Source organism: Miniopterus natalensis, chromosome 16 (assembly GCF_054644295.1).
Source record: "Miniopterus natalensis isolate mMinNat1 chromosome 16, mMinNat1.hap1, whole genome shotgun sequence".
Lineage (NCBI taxonomy): Eukaryota > Metazoa > Chordata > Mammalia > Chiroptera > Miniopteridae > Miniopterus > Miniopterus natalensis.
This window is the reverse complement of record NC_142096.1, coordinates 1242419-1261240: the sequence shown is the minus strand read 5'-3', so window position 1 is coordinate 1261240 and position 18822 is coordinate 1242419. Positions and strand designations below refer to the sequence as shown.

The 18822-nt window shown below is 50.2% G+C and overlaps 1 protein-coding gene across 3 annotated transcripts in view; it reads left to right on the top strand.

Moving 5' to 3' along the window:
- RALYL (RALY RNA binding protein like) overlaps positions 1-18822 on the top strand; it is a 216325-nt gene that overhangs the window by 156217 nt on the left and 41286 nt on the right. The window contains exon 1 of one of the 3 annotated variants that reach the window (XM_087825254.1): positions 6136-6582. The exons of the other annotated variants lie outside the window; for them this stretch is intronic. The gene's annotated coding sequence lies outside the window, so the exon portion shown is untranslated. Of the gene's footprint in view, positions 1-6135; positions 6583-18822 lie in introns of those variants that run through there. 3 annotated transcript variants of the gene reach the window in all.

Here is an 18822-nt window from a genome sequence, read left to right as displayed (position 1 = left end):
ATACTAAATTTGGAAACTTTCTATGCCATAAATTTTATATCTTTTTTAAAAGATACATCACATTGGATGTAACTATGTTTCAGTGTTTAAAGCCAAGTGTTCTATTCCCAAACACTGGGAATCACTGGACTGGAAAGTGAAATACGAACATGACACCATGTCCCCGACGTCGGCATCCTCGTCACAGCGTCCCTCGCGGCCTTCCTGGTGCCGGCCTTGCTCTCGGGTTGACCCTGACCTTGCCCGTGCGTGTCCCGTGCAGGGGTGGCCTCCTCTAGCGTCTCCATGTGTGGGAGCCCTCGCGGCCCAGGCTGCCCGCAAATGCCCCCGGCACAAAGGCCTCTCCCGTTTCCAAGTGAAAGTGCTCTTTCTCCTCTCAGGTGATTACATTTTGCTCACACTTTCTACGCTTCTTTCTTGCACATTGAAATGTCTCCGCTTGTGCCGCTAACCCGAGTGTTCTTTCTCGCGAGGTGCCTTGTACTCTTGTGTGACGTGTTCTCAGAGCACCGGGCAGTGTTTCGCCCAAAACCACCCGCGACTGTCCGACGAAGGTTAGTCACAGAGAGAAATACTGATGGGTCACCTGCTGTATTACTCTCCAGCTAAGACTGTAGCAACGTACAAAACAAAGCTCCCCTGGGGAAAGGAAAATGAAACGCAGACACCTGTATAATAGGCCCCGTGATGCTAAGGATAAGTTCTGTGGGGAAAATAAAAGCGGGGAAGAGGGTTTGGGAGGCTGGGTGGGGAATCGCCCTTTTCTACGGGGCAGACAGGAGAAGCCGCCGTGGTTGAGGCGACGTTTCATCAGACACCAGAGGAAACCAGGGCGCAGGCCCTGCCTCCTCCTGGATAGTCCCAGGCGCACAGCCTGTGCAGAGGCCCTGGGGCCTCGGGATATTGGGGGACCACCGAGGAGGCAACAAGTAGGGTTCATCAAAAGATATGAGATCAGCCCGGCCGCGTGGCTCGGCGGTTGATCATCGACCTGTGAGCCAGGAGATCGCAGTTCGATTCCCGGTCGGGGCACAGGCCTGGGTTTTGGGCTCGATCCCCAGCAGGAGGCAGCGGATCCATGACTCTCATCATTGATGTTTCTCTCTCCCTCTCCCTTCCTCTCTGAAATCAGTGTGTGTGTGTGTGTGTGTGTGTGTGTGTGTGTGTGTGTGTGTGATCAAAAACTATCAGGGGCATTGATTGGGTAGAATAAGACATAGAACTAAATGGAACAATGTATTTTATTTGTAACTGAGGTCAGATATAATATGTATCCACTAACTTTTAGAAAACACTATCCTTCTAAGGGACTTGTGAAATAGTTTTATTACAATGGAAGTAATAAGAATGATGTTATAAAAATCACTACACTGTATACGAGTCAAGGCTCCAATCATAAATTGAAAGAGAATCGAACTGTGGTCATCCAGAGCCAGAAAGATACTTTTTGAACAAGAATATTTTCTCATTTATCTTCTTATAAATATTCTTATATTCTTAGCCTATTAACCCTCCCCATCTTTAAAAATATTGCTGTGAGAAGCAGATAAATTCATAGTCTGATGGAATTGCCGTACAGCCTCTTAAGGCATCGGCAGGAAGGCGCCTTGGCTGCCGTTCGTCGGTACAGAATTCGCGCGTCGGCGGTCAAGTCGGGCGATCGGTTCGATGCTCCGGGATTGTGGGGACGTGAGCTGTGTTGCTCGCCACATGCACCTTTATCACCACGTTCGGTCTTGTATAAATCTTTATGGAGGTGTTTTTGAAATGAATACAAATTGGGTAGCAAAGATAAACACGGGTTAGTATTCAAAACAAATACTCGTGTTGGTGCCGTGTGTCACGTGGAGATGGCGGCGAGCGTCCCTCTTCACTCCCTGATTAGATCCTATCTCACGTGTTGACGTTATTTATTGCAGAACCAGGGGAAGAGCCAGGTGGTAAGTCTGCACTAAGAAAAGTGATTTGAGGCTCACTAGGTAGGGCTCTCGGGGGGACCCCATGAAAGCCAGGCCTTGAGTTTTCTGTTATTAGGGCTTGTTGGGAATCCTGGTCTGACCTCTGAGATGTCTCCAGCCTTCTTTGTCCTGATATAAAGTCTGTAACTGTCGAGATCGAGAACCGGCACCGTCTTCCCTTCCTCGGTGGACTCGTGTCCACACAGCTGGGATCGGGGTGGCGGGGTGGGCGTGCCCGGTGGGGCCGTAGCTGCAGCCTGGGAGCAGGGACGTGCGAAGGCCGGCTGGCGGCACCCCGGCACCCGTCGGTCCGCCCTCCTCCGCCATTCCCTTTGCTTTCTGGGCTCCAGCCTGCGCCTGGGCCCGCCTACAGGAATCCTTTCATTCTCTCTCTCTCTCCCGCGTGTTTTCCTGTTTCACAGTCCTCCCGTGGTCTAAGGTCACCTTTGTGGAAGGTGACCGACCATTTGTTCGTTTCCTTTGAACCTGGCTCCCACCCGCCGCCTGCTCCAGTGTCTCCCTCCGGAGGATCGGAGCTGCGTCTGCGTCCAGACCCAGAGAGGAGCCTCGGCGCTGGCCCTGCCCCTCCCCGCGCGGCTCAGGTTAACGTTCTCTGCGGAATGGCGTTTACCCCCACGGAAAGTTCCGTGAAAAATGAAGGGAGCTGGTATTTATTGAGAACATGGGGTGCCCGTGAAGCAACGAGACTCTTAGCAAAGTCAGGTTGGTGTCAAAGTAGACGTCCGTGGATCTTTTTAAAACCCTGCCGTGGATGCAGAGACTTGAGGTGGTGACCGGACAAGGTGGCCCTTCCAGCACACAGGCAGAGGGGGTGACGGGGAAGGGGTCCCTGGGGTCTGGCGTGTGCTGCCCGGGGAAGCTTCCACAGCATCGTTCTCAAAAGCCGTGACCTGGGGTGATTATGCTTTTTGGGCAGTCTGTCCGTTCGGTTGAGCCACGTTCAATTGCCATTTCGGTCCCTCCGAGTTAGCGGCTCCGTATCGTTAAATCTGAGCCCCAGCTATGGCGGGAGTGGGACAAAAGGGAGGAACAGGCAGATGAGAAGTCGTCGCGCAAACCCTAGTTGGCATTGAAGTCAAGGGCTTGCCCCGGCCGGTGTTGCTCAGTGGTGAGAGCCTTGGCCTGTGCACCGAGGGGTCGCGGGTTCGATTCCCGGTCAAGGGCACGTCCCGGGGTTGCAGGTTTGATCCCCAGCCCTGGTTGGGGCTCAGGCGGGAGGCAACCAATCACCGTGTCTCTCTCACATCGATGTTTCTCTCTCCCCCTCCCTCCCTCCCACTCTCTCTAAACAAAAAAAAATCAATGGAAAAATCCTCCATTGAAGATTAACAACAACAGCAAAAAAGTCAAGGGCTTGACAACTATCTTTTATTAATTTAACTGTTTATTGAACATGACGAAGCTTCAGAGCTCTCGCTTAGGATGCTCCCGTGTGTGACCCTCTGCAGCGTGTTCGGTCTTATGCTCCCACGACCAGTGTATGAGTTTTCATTTAATGGCACACTGGAAAAACAGTCAGTGGCGTTTATCGTTAAGCTGAGGATGAGCACTTGGTGTCTGAAAGAATATAATTAATTAAGGAAATGTGTTCACGGTTGTTCCTTTGGGCACGTAAGGTTAAAGCAGGCACAGAGGATCAGAAAGTGCGTTCAGACTTGTCAACGTAGATTAATGAGGTGACTGTTTTAGTAACTGACCCTGCTAATTAGGCTTTGAAGACCAGCAGAGCTTCAGAAATTGCCTGCCTCCCACCGAACTTAAAACGGTTACTGTAAAAATGTGAACTCTGCTTTTACGTGATTTTATTATTAGAACTTTGCTTTCATCCAAATGGAAAAACGGGACAACCGTAGATGAATTCACAGTAACACAAAAATGATAAAAATAACACGTGGCGGCTCTCGAGCTCAACTCCACCCCAGGTCCTGTCTCGAGCATTTCGTTGTATTTGACTAATGCAGCTTAGTCACAAGGCAGCCGCCGAACCCGTAAGAGCGGTGATGTAGGAGTCCACGGCACCTTTAATTTTCATTGCAGTTTCAAAATGCTGCTTGTGGTTTGGTATCTGCCCTCTAGGAAATCGAACACGTTAGATTAAAATGCGTATATTGGCCTGAGTGAAAGAATCGGCTTCTGTGTCCCTTGAGGAAACTAAGAAATTAACTTCAAAAGCCAAAATATATTGACCGGCCGGCGTGGCTCAGCGGTTGAGCGTCGACCTAGGATCCAGGAGGTCAGGGTTCGATTCCCGGTCGGGGCGCAGGCCCGGGTTGCGGGCTCCATCCCCAGTCAGGGGCTTCTCTCTCTCCCTCCCTCCCCCTTCCCCTCTCTGAAATCAATAAAAGCATTTTAAAAAGCCAAAATATATTGTTTGACCAATATCTCTATTCTTTGAACCCTATAAAACCAGAAAAAGATATTCTGAGGAAGACGTTTCCATTCACATATGCAGACGGGCTGCTCACCTGTGGCTGCGTTTTCGGTCTTTCTGGGGAACAGTGAAACTTTGCAGAACTTCCGAAAGCTCAGCGCGGGGCCGGGGCCTGGTGGCTGGTTGTGAGCCCTTGTCGCCCTCTTGGTCTGAACTGTGTGATTCACCTTCCTCCTCGTAGCGATTGATTTTCTGGGCGTATTTTCCTGGATCGCACCCGCCTCTGACTGTGAGGTTTCTGGCACCTTCGGCCACACGGGGCCACGTGATAAATGCATCAGTCCTGGCTCAGGGCCGTAGTGGTCCCTTCTCGTTGACACTATATTCTCTAGAACGTCACTGGTGTTGAAAATAAAGATAAAACGCACAACCATTTCTTGAAGCTCCTTAGAGAGCGGCGCGTGTTTTTGGAACATTTCCTGCCTTGGGCGGCTTATCACTGGAAAGGGTTATGAGTATATTTTATATTATGTGATTCTTTTGACCCTCTGAACTTGAAACTGCCTGAGAGGAACAGCTGGATGTGTTTCCTTCAACAAACGCACTTTGTTCTTCCCGCGGCTGGCGTCTGTCTTCCTACGGGCTCCGCGGGCGGCGGGAGTCTTGACTTTGAAGTCACCTCCACCGGCGCCGGCGGAGGTCGGCTTTCTACCTTGTTTCCCTCCCGTATTTCGACGGTGTCTTTCAGCTCGGGTTTGTGTTTGAATTGGCAGCGCATTGCCGCGGCTTGCCCTTTACCTGTACTCTCGGATTATTACATTTTCAGTATTTTATTTTATAGGATCGTAAAATGGAACATAAAATAAGACAGCGAACATGTAGGGCACCTGTGAGTGCGTGCGGGCCACCTGAGCATTTAGCTCTGGCCGTTTAGAGTGTCGGTAATTAATGAGGGGCCGGGTCGTAATTAAATAGCACACGGACACAAAATCAGAAGCGGTTTATTTTTAATTGGAGTACAAGGAAATGTCATTTACCTCTTTGTGGTTTTTTTTCACTTCTGGCTTTGTTAAGGTGACAAGAGGGAAAAAGGTCGCTGGAATTTTACAAGGGGCCATAAAATTTTTCTCTGCGCTGAATTTGTTCTCCCAGAGCTATTTGTGTGAAACGAGCCTTTTTTCAGGGAGCGTTTCTCACGGGGATGTTTCCAGTGATCATTTCTCACGGGCACGATCCCCTCGAAGTTGGTGAATGGGCACAGACTCTCCCCAAGGCCAAAGCCTGTGGCACGGGTGCCCCGAGAAGGCGTCTGCAGCGCGTGTGTTTACTCACTTGTCTGGGCTGAAATATCTTTCCGTCCTTTTACCAGCACCCAGGCTAGGCGTGGAGAGAGGATTCTACTTGAACAGACGTGAGAAACTCATTTGAAATCGAAAGCAAAACAAATCATTTAAACTTCTGCCTTAGAGGGATCCTTTGTTACTTGGCCATTCAAGGAAGAAGTTCATAAGCAGGCACAGAAGCAAGGTGAGGAATCGTGTCCCGGGGTCACAGGCGTTTGTTGCTGAGGTTTCCTTTGGGGTCTGTGGAGAACCACACGGACGGAGCCCGTTCTCTTGTGCCCAACGCAGTGTCCTTCCGGTCAGAGGCCCCGGAAGTCGGGTTTGTCCTGTGGAAACGACCGTCTCCCGCCTTCCGTTGTCCGGGGAGGCTGCTCATCGGCAGTAACCCCGCTTCTCCTCGACGACGACCGACGTCATTAAATCAGCCCCGCTAGTAATTCGCCGCACACGTCAAGCCCAGTTACGTCGGCCCTGCCTTGTTTATCTGGGCGTCCAAGGCGAGCGGCTTGGGGCGCGAATTCTCGGCGAGTTGCCGCGTTATTCATTTTCCACGTCGACTCGGGAGGAGCTGCTGTGGCGCTGTTCCCAACAGCGGGTTCTGAAGGTCGCCACTCCGTGTGGCCACATCGGTTACGCCCGCGTAGCTTCCTTTGGGGACCAGGATCGTGACATCTGGGAGCGTGGGGGACGAGGCAGTGGTGGCTGTCTCATTGGCCTTGGTGACAAGCACTCCACTCCCCGGCGTGGACTCGGGCTTGGACAGGACCGTCGGGCGGTGCTCGGCTGGGGAGACCGCCTAGTGGACACTTTTGCGTACGTGGCCGTGGCTTTTCACGGACTTTTAATAACAGGAAAACTTTATAACAAATACCACGGCCACATTTACACGGTAATAGAGTTAGTTTAAGGCTCTCCTTTTTTCCCTTTTATTAAATGCATTGGGGCGATATATAGATAACGGGACTACCCAGGGGCCGGGTGCACAATCCCTCTGTTCGCTGTGCTGTGCGCTCAGGGCCCCAGGTCAGGCCTCCGTCCATCACCGCTCACCCCCGGCCCCTCCCCGGCAGTCACCACACACGAAGTCATTTCTGGCATTTTTATGACTGTTCCGCAAAAGGGTGTGACTTCAGGGAAATCATAAACCTCTCCCCCCCGTTTATGTGCCACGACTGACGCTCACAGAACTATTTTGGTCCTTGCGTCTTGGATAATTTATTGTCCATCTAGAAATGTAAGATGGTGGGATCTGAGGGCTGAAATTTGTTGTATTCATTGGATGGCAGGACACACCTCCATCCCCTGTCCCAGCGTGAACGAGCTTTAACCCCCAGTGAGCCTGAGAAACCCGGCGGTGACCTCACTTTGGGCTGCTGACGCGAACGTTTCCTTGCGTTTCCCTTTGGGTTCTTGCGGGTCGGTTCCTGCATCAGGATTAACCGAGAGTCTTAATTTTATTTACCCGCCTAAACTTCATTAGGTCGTCGTCACGGTGAACAGACGCCTCCGTCCTCGCACAAAAACATAAGTTAGCCAACTCTGCCTAATTCTGTGACTTTAACACGACGGACGAGCTGTCTCTTGCCCGGGCGTTACCTGACTTTGCCGAATCGCTTCTCGCCGTTCCGCTCGTGGGCTCCAGTTTGGTGTCTGGCCCGCGGTTCTCTCTGGTCTTCGCCGTAACCCTTAGGTTGCCCCCCCGTCTTAGTTAATTCCTTTTCATCCCTCGGGAGCCGGCTCACGTAAGCACCTCCTGTGGATTAACGTCTCTAAGCTCCTGGCGGCTGGTGGAGTTCGCGTTGCTGTGTTTTCCTTTGCGCCCTACGTGGGCCTCGCGTGTAAATTAAAATGCACCGGCTATTGGGCTACACCCCTGGGAGACAGACCCCTTTGTGTGTCCCCACCGTGGTCTGGCCCTGGGACACCCTCTGTCAGTAGCTGTTAAGGGTCGAAGGAATAGGTTGCCTTCCTTAGCACCTTTGTCAGCAACTAGAAATTGCAGCCATTTGTCCCAAATAAACACTGCGATGTAGTCTATGGATAAAATATTTCTGCTTTTTTATAGTCACAAATCCCCAGAGGTGATGTTCATCGGCTAAGGTCTTTTTTGGTCTCAGCTTTTGGGTTATTTTATCTACTAACAACTCTAATTTACTTATTTCATAAGATGTATTAAAAATAATTTAGCCCTTGGCCAGTGTGGCTCCGTTGGTTGGAGCATCTCCTGTGCACCAGAAGGTCGTGGGTTCGATTCCCGGTCAGGGCACGTACCTAGGTTGTGGGTTCAATCCCTGGTCGGGGCATGTGTGGGAGGCAACCGATCGATGCTTCTCTCTCTCTCCCTTCCTCCCTCTCTAAAGAATAATAATAATAAATTAAAAATACTTACATTATGTCCTGGGTAATTGAACGATGTTTACCCACAGTTTGAGGTCCGCTTAGGAAGCGACATGGAACCGGGGGGTGGCTTTCTCCCAAGCGCTTCTCACTGAGCGACCGGGTGGCTTCGGGTTCATTTAAAGCTTCCGGACGCCGCGTCATCTGTGTCCTAAGAACCGCAGACTGACCGCCGACGGCAGGTTCAGAATTAAGACTCTCCTCTCTCCACTCTCACCCGGGTCGGCTTTGCGGCCAGGCTCCCTTCCTCCCTACATCAGCCTTGCACCAGTTAGAGGAGCAACGGTTGGTTCTCCACAGACCCGTGGCTCCGCGGGAACGCGGCGGCCTTTCCTCAGACCCCAACGTCGCAGGCACAGGCTCGAAGGAGCCGCTTGCACCAGGGCCAGGGCGGGTGGCGGAGTCTGTGAAAAGGAAGCTTCACGACGGGTCAAAAGTGAGCGTCGCCAATGTGCTCAGCCGCGTTTCAGGTTGGGGCTATAACTAGAACGTTGGTCAAAGGAAGTCATTTCACTGCCCGCCTTCCGCTCCATCCCCCGTTCTCGTGACCGTTGTTCTTGCTGCTCGGTGGCCCTGTCACCAGGAAATCCTTGGGTTGTCCCTAAGAGTGACCTCATTTCCGGAGCATTTGAAGGCGTCGCAGGCGAAGGCTCTCGGCCGGGCTGTCGGTGTTTCTAACGCGCGGATGGACCGCCTGGGTCGGTGATGAATCCCGCACGCGAACGGACCCGCGTGGTTGGAGGGCAAACCTTCCCTCGGCACTGGCCCGTTTCTGGCGTAACAGCTGAGAGCGAGCGGTCGGAAGCGATTCGAGCGGTGAGGAGGCCCAGCCCGGCCTCACGCTTCACTTCTGTTTTCTCCTCTGAGTATTCTTGGAGCTTTCCAAGAATTTTTACCAAGGACTCATTTTACCTCCTGGACTTGGTAACTGAAAAAAAGATAACATTGTTAGAGGAGCAATCAGGGACTCAGTAAAGAACTGAGAGCCAAGTGCCACCTGCTTGGTAAGTTCATTTCGAGCTTCTCACCTGAGTTGTGTAGAGCACCCAGCTCAGGCGCCCACGGTCACAGGTGTGAGCTCCCCGGGCGGCTGGTGCACCCTCATTCTGGGTCAGGGGCCACTGTGGTCGCCCCGACCAGCCACCCTTCAAAGACGGGCTGGGTTCCCAGGTAACTTACAGTCAGTCCTATTTCTCTCTTCGCAAAGCTCTTTCCAGGAAACCATGAAAACTAACACTCGATGTTCTAAAAATCTTTGCATCACCTCGCCTGGCTCTTACCTGGCTCATGATGGGAATTCAGTGGGCATCTGATGAAATGGATAAATTCACTCTTACTGTTGAGTCTTTGGCTTTAGTTGTTTATCTCCTATTTTTATTACATTTTTTTCTGATTCCTTTCAGTAACATGAATAAATGAATGCATATATTTACCTTTCTAATAAAGTCGTCGCACAATATTCTTGACAGTTTCTAAAAACGCGCAAAGGGTTGAACCTACGCTCCTGTGCGTGGCTGTCTGTCCATCTAACGACTTGCAGGTTCGTCACCTAAACACGTTAGGTTGTCTGTCTTTCATGACGACACAAAAGGCAGCTTTCACCCCTGAATTAGATATAACTCGCCAGCACGTTAGAGTGCTGAGCACGTTTGTTCAAGGAATTCAGGCAGCATCTATTTATTTTCTAGGAAAAATGTCCAAGTCTCCTGACCCGCTGCTCCAGTTTCTAAGAACTGTGGCATCTTTGACGTTCGCTTGGGACTTACCCCCTCGATCTCCTCTGGCCCCGAGCCGCTGGCTTTGCGGGAGGCTTCTCGAGTGGCCTGTTTTGTCTCTTCTCTGTTCCTTGCCAAATCGTTTTAAAAATCAAGCCAAGGAACCCCTCCTCCACATTTTATCAATGTGATACCCCAAGTTCTCAGCTATTCCTTTGGCCCGTGTCTCCTCAGTTCCCCTCACACTATGCACAAGGCCCCCATTTTCCTGGAACCTGTGCTCGGGTCTTCACCAGACGACCGTCGAATCCACAGTCCGTAATTAAAGTCTAAGTGGAAGTGCTCTGTATATTTTCCAAGGCCTAATTAATCTCCCCCAGTGGAACAGTGCGATGCTATTTTCCTAATGGGAGCAGTATTATGAGGTTTAAGAATACTGTATTTTGCAATCACCTGTTCATTATGGAGCAGAGCTTCATTCATTTTTTTCTTTCTGATGAGCAATCAACCTGCTGTTTAGCACGGTCTGAATTTTACGGCAGTTGCAGGGATTATATATTCTTCAATTGTATGTGTTTAATGAAGATCCTATAATGTTCCTGCTGCCTGCGATCTTCCTATACCAGCACCGTTTTTAATCATCTGAGTGCCGGTGTCATTAAAGTTTTGTCAAAAATGTCATTTCCATCGTTCGGGAAGTGGCTTAAGCACAGTTCTTCTCCCCCCCCCCCCCCCCCCCCAAATAGAACGTGATTGCCAAGGCCATTAAATAACCTATGAAGACGCGTTGTCGTGACGGAGACCAGCCGGGAACGTGTCTGGGCCACGCTGGTTTCTCTTCCTGTCCTTGCAGGAATGTGATTAGCAGTAACGGTAGTTAATTATTTTGAACAATGAACCCAATCAACCCAGTCAGTTCAGCAGGAGAAAGGATCGTTTGAAACAAGGACTTCGATACCATCAGAATGAGCTACCTAAACACACGCATTGGCCGATGCCTGTTTTAATCAAAGCCGAGCGGCCCTGCCCTTGAGTAGATAATGCATCTGTTCACCCGAGAAAGAGGATGTTTCTGTAAAAACCGTAATTTCCCTTTCCTTTAACAACAATGATTTTGGCATTCGTCCTGTTCTCGTTGAGCGGGAACATTGTGTAGAGCACGTCCACCAGCCCTTCGGTGTAGAGATACGAGTCACTATGAGATAGTAAAGCTGCCGGGACCAGCTACGGGAGCTCGTGACGAATGACACAGGCCCCTCCGTGCTCTGCTCATAAACACTGGGCGTGACGGAAGCTTCATCCAGCTGCGGACAACCTGCCTGAATGCCGTTTATGTTTCTCTCCTGGATGCATTGGGGTAGCAAACACATTTAGTGACGCTGAGCAATCTTAGTTTGAAATCATCAGTTTCCGGGTTGTGAAAATAATGGTGCTTTGCAAGCATGTAGGTTTATATTTTCGTTGGATATAGAGGAATAGAATATTACCACTTCACGAAGCGTTAAGACAACTAAAGTATTTATTATAAAAGTAAACCCAGATAAGTAAAATGACCTTAGAGCTACTTAAATATATAAAATCAAGACATCCTTAAACAACCATCACTTTGGATGACTGTGCAGCTAGCTCAGCCTGCTCGGCGGTAACATACTTGATTGAGATTACACGTATGTAACCATGTTTTCGGAGGTGTAGTGCTTTGCGATGTCTTTCCTACAGAGGATAGCTGAAAAATTATGGACAGTTCAATAGAGGTGTTTCAGTTACCACTTAGCAGTTTATGTGATGTCTGTGGATTATAACTAAAGGGCAATCATTAACCTGAAATGATGTAAACTCTACTTAGACTTTCAAAACACAGAAATAAAACAGCTCTAAGCCGTATCAAACAACAGTGTGTACAAAACAGAAACTGGCTTAAATCCACATTTGAAAACAAAACATGCACAATTATATAAAATTTCCAAAGTTAAAAAAATGATGTAGAAAGAATCTACTTTATTACTCGTGGTATAAGACAGCCAGTTTCCCAAAATTTGCTGTATTTTTTCTGCTCTAGTCAGCTTTTTCCAAGTCCTTTTCAGGCTCCAGCCCAAGTTCCTCTCAGCTTTTACGTGTGATAAAAGCATTTCATTCACTCATCTGTTTAGCAAACATTTATTCAGTGAGAAGTGTATTTTGCTAGGCCTGGTAGGGGCTGTAAATATACATGAGGTGGTCTCCATCCTCAAGTTCACACAAACACAATACAGGCTGGCACACGACATTGCCCCGCAGGCCTGCGGAAATGAGATTATTTCCGCCTCGGTATTAAAGCTTCAAGGACAAGCAGACTGCGGGCACTGGAAGTAGGGAGGCGGGTGTGGAGGGACACGGAAAGGCAGACTCGGGGCGCAGCAGGCGTGTTCAGAGGATGGGGAGGGCGTGAGCCTGTCCCCGAGTCAGGGGGGAGCCTGAGGTGTCAGCGGAAGGAGACCTCAGCTTGGAAAGTCCTCAGTGGTGCGCAGACAGGAGTGACCGTCTCCTAAGCACCTGAACACGCTCTCCCAGCCCATCTTCAAGGAGCCTCTAAGGGTTTTGGTCTCTGCTGTACAAGAGGAAGGACATCAGGCCTTAGAGACGTGCGGTAGGTTCCGGCCAGGTTGGCGAGCCCTGAGCCCGAAAGGAAGGGAAGAGCAGCCCTTCCCGACTCCAGAGGCCTCGCCCTCCCCGCGGCTCTCAGCAGGACAGTCAGACGGGTTAAGAGTAGTCGTTTAGGAATATTAATGTGACGGGTGTGTCCCATGGTTCCGAGGTGGCAACCACAGTTCATCTCAGTAGAGGAAGGAAATAGCCCAGGCCAGTGGCTGGGGGCGGTGATGGGAATGGAGAGAAAAGGGGCTGGTAGAAAGCAGGAGGCGAAAAACCATGTTGAGATGAGTGACTATGTTACTGAACAGGAAGGAGGGGGAAGGGGGAAAGGGGAGCTAATGGGGGGGAAGGGGGGAGCCGATGTGCAGGAGGCCAGGGCGCGGGAGAAACGGGCCAGAAGGCGGGAGAAAGTGAGTCGACGGGGAGGGGAGCATTTTTTGTTGAAAATCCCATTTGATAGTGAGCTAAGGAAGCGAGCTCCGTGGGATATTTTATTTCCATCCCACGGCGCTTCCATTAAATGGGGAAGCGTCTGTGAGGCCCTGGGCCCTGTCGCAGCCACGGCGACCGGCTGACGAATGGCAGGCAACGTGGAGACACCTGCCGCCACACTCAGCCACGTCCGGAGACGGGCGCAGACGGCGACTGGCCTGCGCAGAGGCTGTCACCACCTCTGGGTGAAATGTGCAAAGGAGACGAACAAGCCGATTGGAAAGGCAGGAAGAGCCAAAGCTGGCTATTGCTGCAAATCGGTGTGAGTTTTTGACCTACATACGAAGTATTCCTGTTCGAAAAGAAATGCCATCATTTTATTTGGGGACATTGCTGCAAATAAGCCTTGCTCTTTGCATCGAACAGCATGATTTATGTTCACAGACTGCAACGTCTCATTTCTGCACAGTCCGTTCGAATCAGCAAGTGGGCGGCCAGACCTAGCTCTGCCGACCCTGGAATCGCTGTCGTTGTTCATTCCATGTTCTGTTCCCGTTGTGGGTGTCACCACTTAATTCAAATCTCTAACAAAACCAATTGACTAAATGAAATCATTTTTAGGGTAAAAAAAAAAAGACTTAAAAATGATAATTGGCTAAAACAACAAATTTGGTTATAGTTTCTGTGTTTATTAGTTTAACCTATTTATGACAAAGATGACTTTTTCTTTCCTGTTTAAGGGATAGTCTTATAATTGTCTTTCACTGACCATTTCTCTGCTGTTCAAGCTGCATGATATAAGAGAATTGTATTTGGAGTATTGTGGACAGAAATATCTGTCTGTCAGAGCAAAAAGTTCATGTCATTAGCTCTATTCTATAAATAGAATTTTAGAAGCAATGCCTTTAGTCCTGGAACGCCACGATGTGTCCTATTGTTTTGTGATGATCTGTTCGCATCGGCCACTAAAGACGGGCTGACGATTCTCATAAGAGTAACCTGACCTCGGTGCCTGTATTTTGGCTGTTCTACCCGAAAACAGCAGTGTCCCTGAAACGGGGAAACGGTGCGTGAGGACGCGCTGGCGTGAGTGCCGAAGCTACAGGTCAGGTAAAAGCTTGAGCGGCGTGGGAAGTTCTGCGGTGAAGCTCTCGTTACGCCAAGGTACCAGGAATGAAAACGGAAAGAGCCAACGCGGAGTAAAGTGACTTTAAAGGAAACGCTCGGGCTTGGGGAAGACGTGTGAAAACAGGCTGTTGTCCGCTGCGGCCTGCAGCACAAGGCAGTAGAGAAATGTGGGAGATGCATACGAAAGACGGGGCCAGAAAGCCGGTCCAACTCACCATACAGTTTCTCGAGTTAAAAGCCAGTGCAACTTACCGACAAAGAATTTTTTTAAATTCCTGTCCATATATTCTACGAAGTCTACCATCCATGGCTCCTAAAATCAAAGAGAACTCAGCTGAGCTACGTATCGGTGGCCCTTTACCCCTACAGGAGTTTCCCACGTGGCATCTCCCAGGTGAGCCTCGGCCCACCTGCAGGTGCCCATCGAAACAGGTGAGCCTCTCGCCTGGCTGTACCTGCATGTCCCGCTTCCTTCTCAGGCTGGGGAGCTTGACTGGACACTGACCATCTGTCCTTTGGATTGGGACCCAGGGAGATTCTCTCCAGCTGTTATTTAAGCTTTGGGTTGAATGTCAATCAACCTCCCCACAAGGATGCCGGTGCCCAAGGTTGAGTGAGAAGCCTGCTCTCTTCCCCAAGACGCAAACACTGAGAGAGAAAATGCAAGTTCAGGGATGTGACTCAGGACGCCTCCTGAGACACTGCAGTTTTTATTTCTGACCTTGCTCCTTGGAGACAAGCTTTTCAGTCAGTCCCAAAATACCACAAAGTCAAATGCATGCAATTATGACACATTATTTCCCAAAATATCCTCGCAAAACTGCAACACTCCAACCCTAACGACGGACAGAACTTCCTAGCAGTGAGAGAGACATCAGAGGGGGATTGGAGACCAGTTCCTTTTCATTTCACTGGGAACAGAGAATTACAATCATTAACACACCGCTCCAGTTTAACAGTTTTCTCAGGGCAGTAAATATACTCACGTACTGGGGAGAGTCGGTGCTCTTCCCGAAGGCGCCTGAATTCCACATCAGCACCGATAGTGTGTGTGAAGCATCCCAACGGCCCGCTGTGGCCTAGGAGTTAGATACAGCAGCCAACCCGCCGCATCTTTTAGGCTAAGAAGACAATATAAAAGCGCATCTTCTCGCCCGGCCGGGCCTGGCTCAGTAGTTGAGCATCGACCTAGGATCCAGGCGATCGGGGTTCGATTCCCGGTCAGGGCACAGGCCCGGGTTGCGGGCTGCAGCCGATCGATGACTCTCTCATCGATGTTTCTCTCTCTCTCTCCCCCTCCTTTCCCCTCTCTGAAATCAATAAAGATATGTGTGTTTTTAAAAAATCACATAAAAAAATAAAAGCTCATCTTCTCTTCCCAGCAAGTACAATTTGGGAAATTACTTCAAACAAGGAAAACAGTACAAGACAGACTATGGACCCGTGGAAATTTTAGTGATATTTCTGTGGTGTAGAAACTAAGATGTCGCAAAAGCTTCAGGAGTCGGAAGAAACGCGAGCCAGACGTGCGGAGCGTGCGGAGAGCTCGGGCTTTCCTGTTGCCGACCACCTGTGAGTCTTATAGGCAAACACTCCTGTTCCCGGGGGACTGGAGTCCCCCCCAAGGAAAAGCTTCGGGGTCCCTTCTCAGGTAGTTTACAATCGGATGTGATGGTTGATTCAGAATTTTCGGTCTTCTAAGAAAACATTCGATCCTGTTTATCGTCTCTTAGGGTCCCGGGGGCCTCGCTGTGTCCACGGTAAAGCTTTTCCGCCTAAAGCTTAGCGCAGCTCCTGTCCTCGGTGTCGTCTTCCACACGGCAGGTTTCGCACGTCTCTTCACCAACCCCTGATATGAAAACGTCTCTGAAATAAAAGTTTCATTGAGTTTTATTCTACCAATCCTGAAAGACAGAGAGAAGCTAAGATGAGTACTGAAATGAGACCGCGTTCATGGGGTCCTTAGCTGCCCACTTCTGCAGTACACAATTTCCACTTTCGGGGTGAGCAAAGTGCATCTGAAAGATTAAGCTTGAAGAGGAAAGAGAGAGAAAGCGGAAGGGAAATTCCTGTCTGGTTCCAAGTCCCGTGGCCTACATCGCGTTTAGACAAAAATATTTTCAAAAACTCTGAATCCCTGGAAACTAGGAGTTGTCATTATTAACAGACACGCTTAACTCTTGTTACTGACAAATAAATACTTAATTTCGTCTTAACTCGTAAAGTACGTTAACAAATATAAATATTACATTGATGTTATATTCCCCTAAGGCAGCATTGCTCAGTATTAACCTGTGTACCAGTGATAGTCAGGCTTTGAAGGGAACTATTTTACTACCTTGCTTTCTGCTCTTTCCCTTAAATAATATTCAATTCATCCAGCAGACTTTCCTATAGAAAAGGTTATTTCAGGCTTTGGTAGAATCTGCATGAAATAGCACCATCTGAGGGCAGGCACATCAAAAAAAGAGTTAAACGTGCCCACATGTCATTCCAAGGTCATTAGAGTGATCTTCGAGTCAGGGTCATGAAAATCAGTCTTATTTTTTCTGAAAAAGCACATGGGCTGCTTCGCCCACGTCAGACACTGCGGGCGGCGTTGACACGTGGTCCCGTCAGGCAGGACGCCTGCCCTTGACGCGCTCGCAGTCAAATGAAAACACTCAGGTGAGCAAACCGATGAAGCGCCTGATCGGGACAGAGGGGCGCTCACAGCGCTGGGGGGGCCAGGGGGCAGCCCCCGGCGGGCGGTGCAATGGGGGGGCCGCCGCTGAGTCTTGGAGATGAATCAGGAGGAGGGACGGGCGCCCGGTGGAGGAGACGGACCGCGGGGAAGGGACACGCGTCCTCGGGAGGCCTGGCCTGGGCCAGGCCGCGCTTCCCCCGCGTGCTGAGCTGAAGACCCCGACGCTCGCCTGAAACCCGCGTCCCCGCGGGGCAGGTCCTGCGGACTCACGCGCTCGGGTTTACAGCACTGTGAGCAGTGCGCCCGCAGGTCCTTCCTGCCCTCCCTGAGTCCGCGCTTTCACCTTCTCCCCGAACGGAAAGCCCCCGGGGAAGCGTGAACGATTCCACCTTCCCGGCGGCTGCGGCAGGCTGTGTGTTGTGACGAGGCTTACGTGCCAATTTATCACGTCCTCTGTGGCCTGAGCATCTGCTATTTCTTGGCAATCCCAGGAAAATAAATGACCGTCACAGCATCTTCTAGTTTTCAAAACGTATCTCCTGTACCGCGAGCTAACGTCAGACAGGCTGGCCGCGGGATCAGCGCCGGTGTTTCCGAGCTTGAACACGACGGCCTTCCGGAACAAGACGGCGACTGGGGACAGGACGGAGCTCGGCGGGCTGGTTCCCACCCTGCTGCGCCTCCCCCTCCCGGTCACCCTGCGGTGGCTCCTCTCCCCGCCTCCTGCAGAGTTTGAAACAGAATCTGAGCCGAGCGAGCGCCGAACATCAGACGCCCGGAGGACACGTCGTGTGGCTTCCCCGCTGATCTCTCCCCCTCGCCGAGCTAGAAGTGCCCCTTCGGAAACGCTGGCCACTTCCGCTGCACGGTTGAAGGGACTGGTCTAAGGAAAGGGTTGCAGGGTTTCGGTCACCGGTTTCCTTCACAGCTGGACAGTCCCCCAGCAGGACGCTGTTGGACAAGCTGCAGAGGGGACACTGATGTACGGCAGGTGCTTCACATCTCAAGGGTCCCACTTTCCTATTTACTGTAGCACCGTGTCCACACGTCTGACCAACGCTGTCACCTCGAACAAACTGGGCCTCCCTCTCGACGTCAAGCTAAAACGGGTAACGCGTTCTAGGTCGAATCGGCAGACTCGTGTCTGCGGGATTGGTAGATTCTGCGACGTGGCTGGATTAGTGCGTGTGTGAGTGCCGCTCTGTATAAAATGCCTGTTTAGGAAACAGTAAGTAATCCGTCAGTCTTAGGTTGTTTTCATATTAACCGCACGTATTTTTAATTATTAACGCAACAGTAATAGAATTACGTGGCCACGATTCTAGTTCAGTGACGTCGAGACTGAATTTGTAAAGCACTTCGTTTACAAATTCTTTACGGCAAATGTTTTCCGACTTGACGGCTATTATAAAAAAGGTGAAATATGGGAGATTGTAAAAGAAAAAGGAAAACCCGAAAGCCTCTTACCGAGTGTTCTTGACATTTGACAATGTCGTTAGGCTGAAAGTACTGAAGACAGAGTTTTAAATCATGTGAGCCGCGGTGAAGCTGAACTTTTCCAAAAAGGTTTACGGGAAATTTGTTATAATTTATTGCCGTGAGCAAATAGAGGCGACCGACATTTTTCCGCGTGTTTGAGATTAGTGATAGACCCATAAAGCATAAGGGATGTACATTCCCTGGGCCAATATGCCAGATTTTATCGCCCCGGTGGCATCCACAGCCCTCCCTCCCCCGTCAGAAAACACAATAGGGATATTTAAAATAGGGAGTGATAACATGCTTCAGGAATGTTTTTAGAGGCCTGATTTCTAATCAAGAAGAAAAAAGACTGAGTAAAGCAAATAAGAGAGGTCTGAGGTAGGGACATACACATGTACAGAGAGGTGACCCTCAGAATGAAGGGAAAAGAAAATGGGATCAGCCCCCAAAACTACCCAAACAACATGCGTGAACCGAGGGCCCCGTCCTGTCCATAGATAGGAGCGAACACGTGTCAACACTTTCAAATGACAGTGACAGCTGGTCACAGTTCACACCCACAACTGAAACACATTTGCTTGGCCACCTTTGAATTGTCACCTTTCAAAGAATAGATAGTGGTGGCTAACGCCACTCGACGGGCAGAGTTTAGGAACCC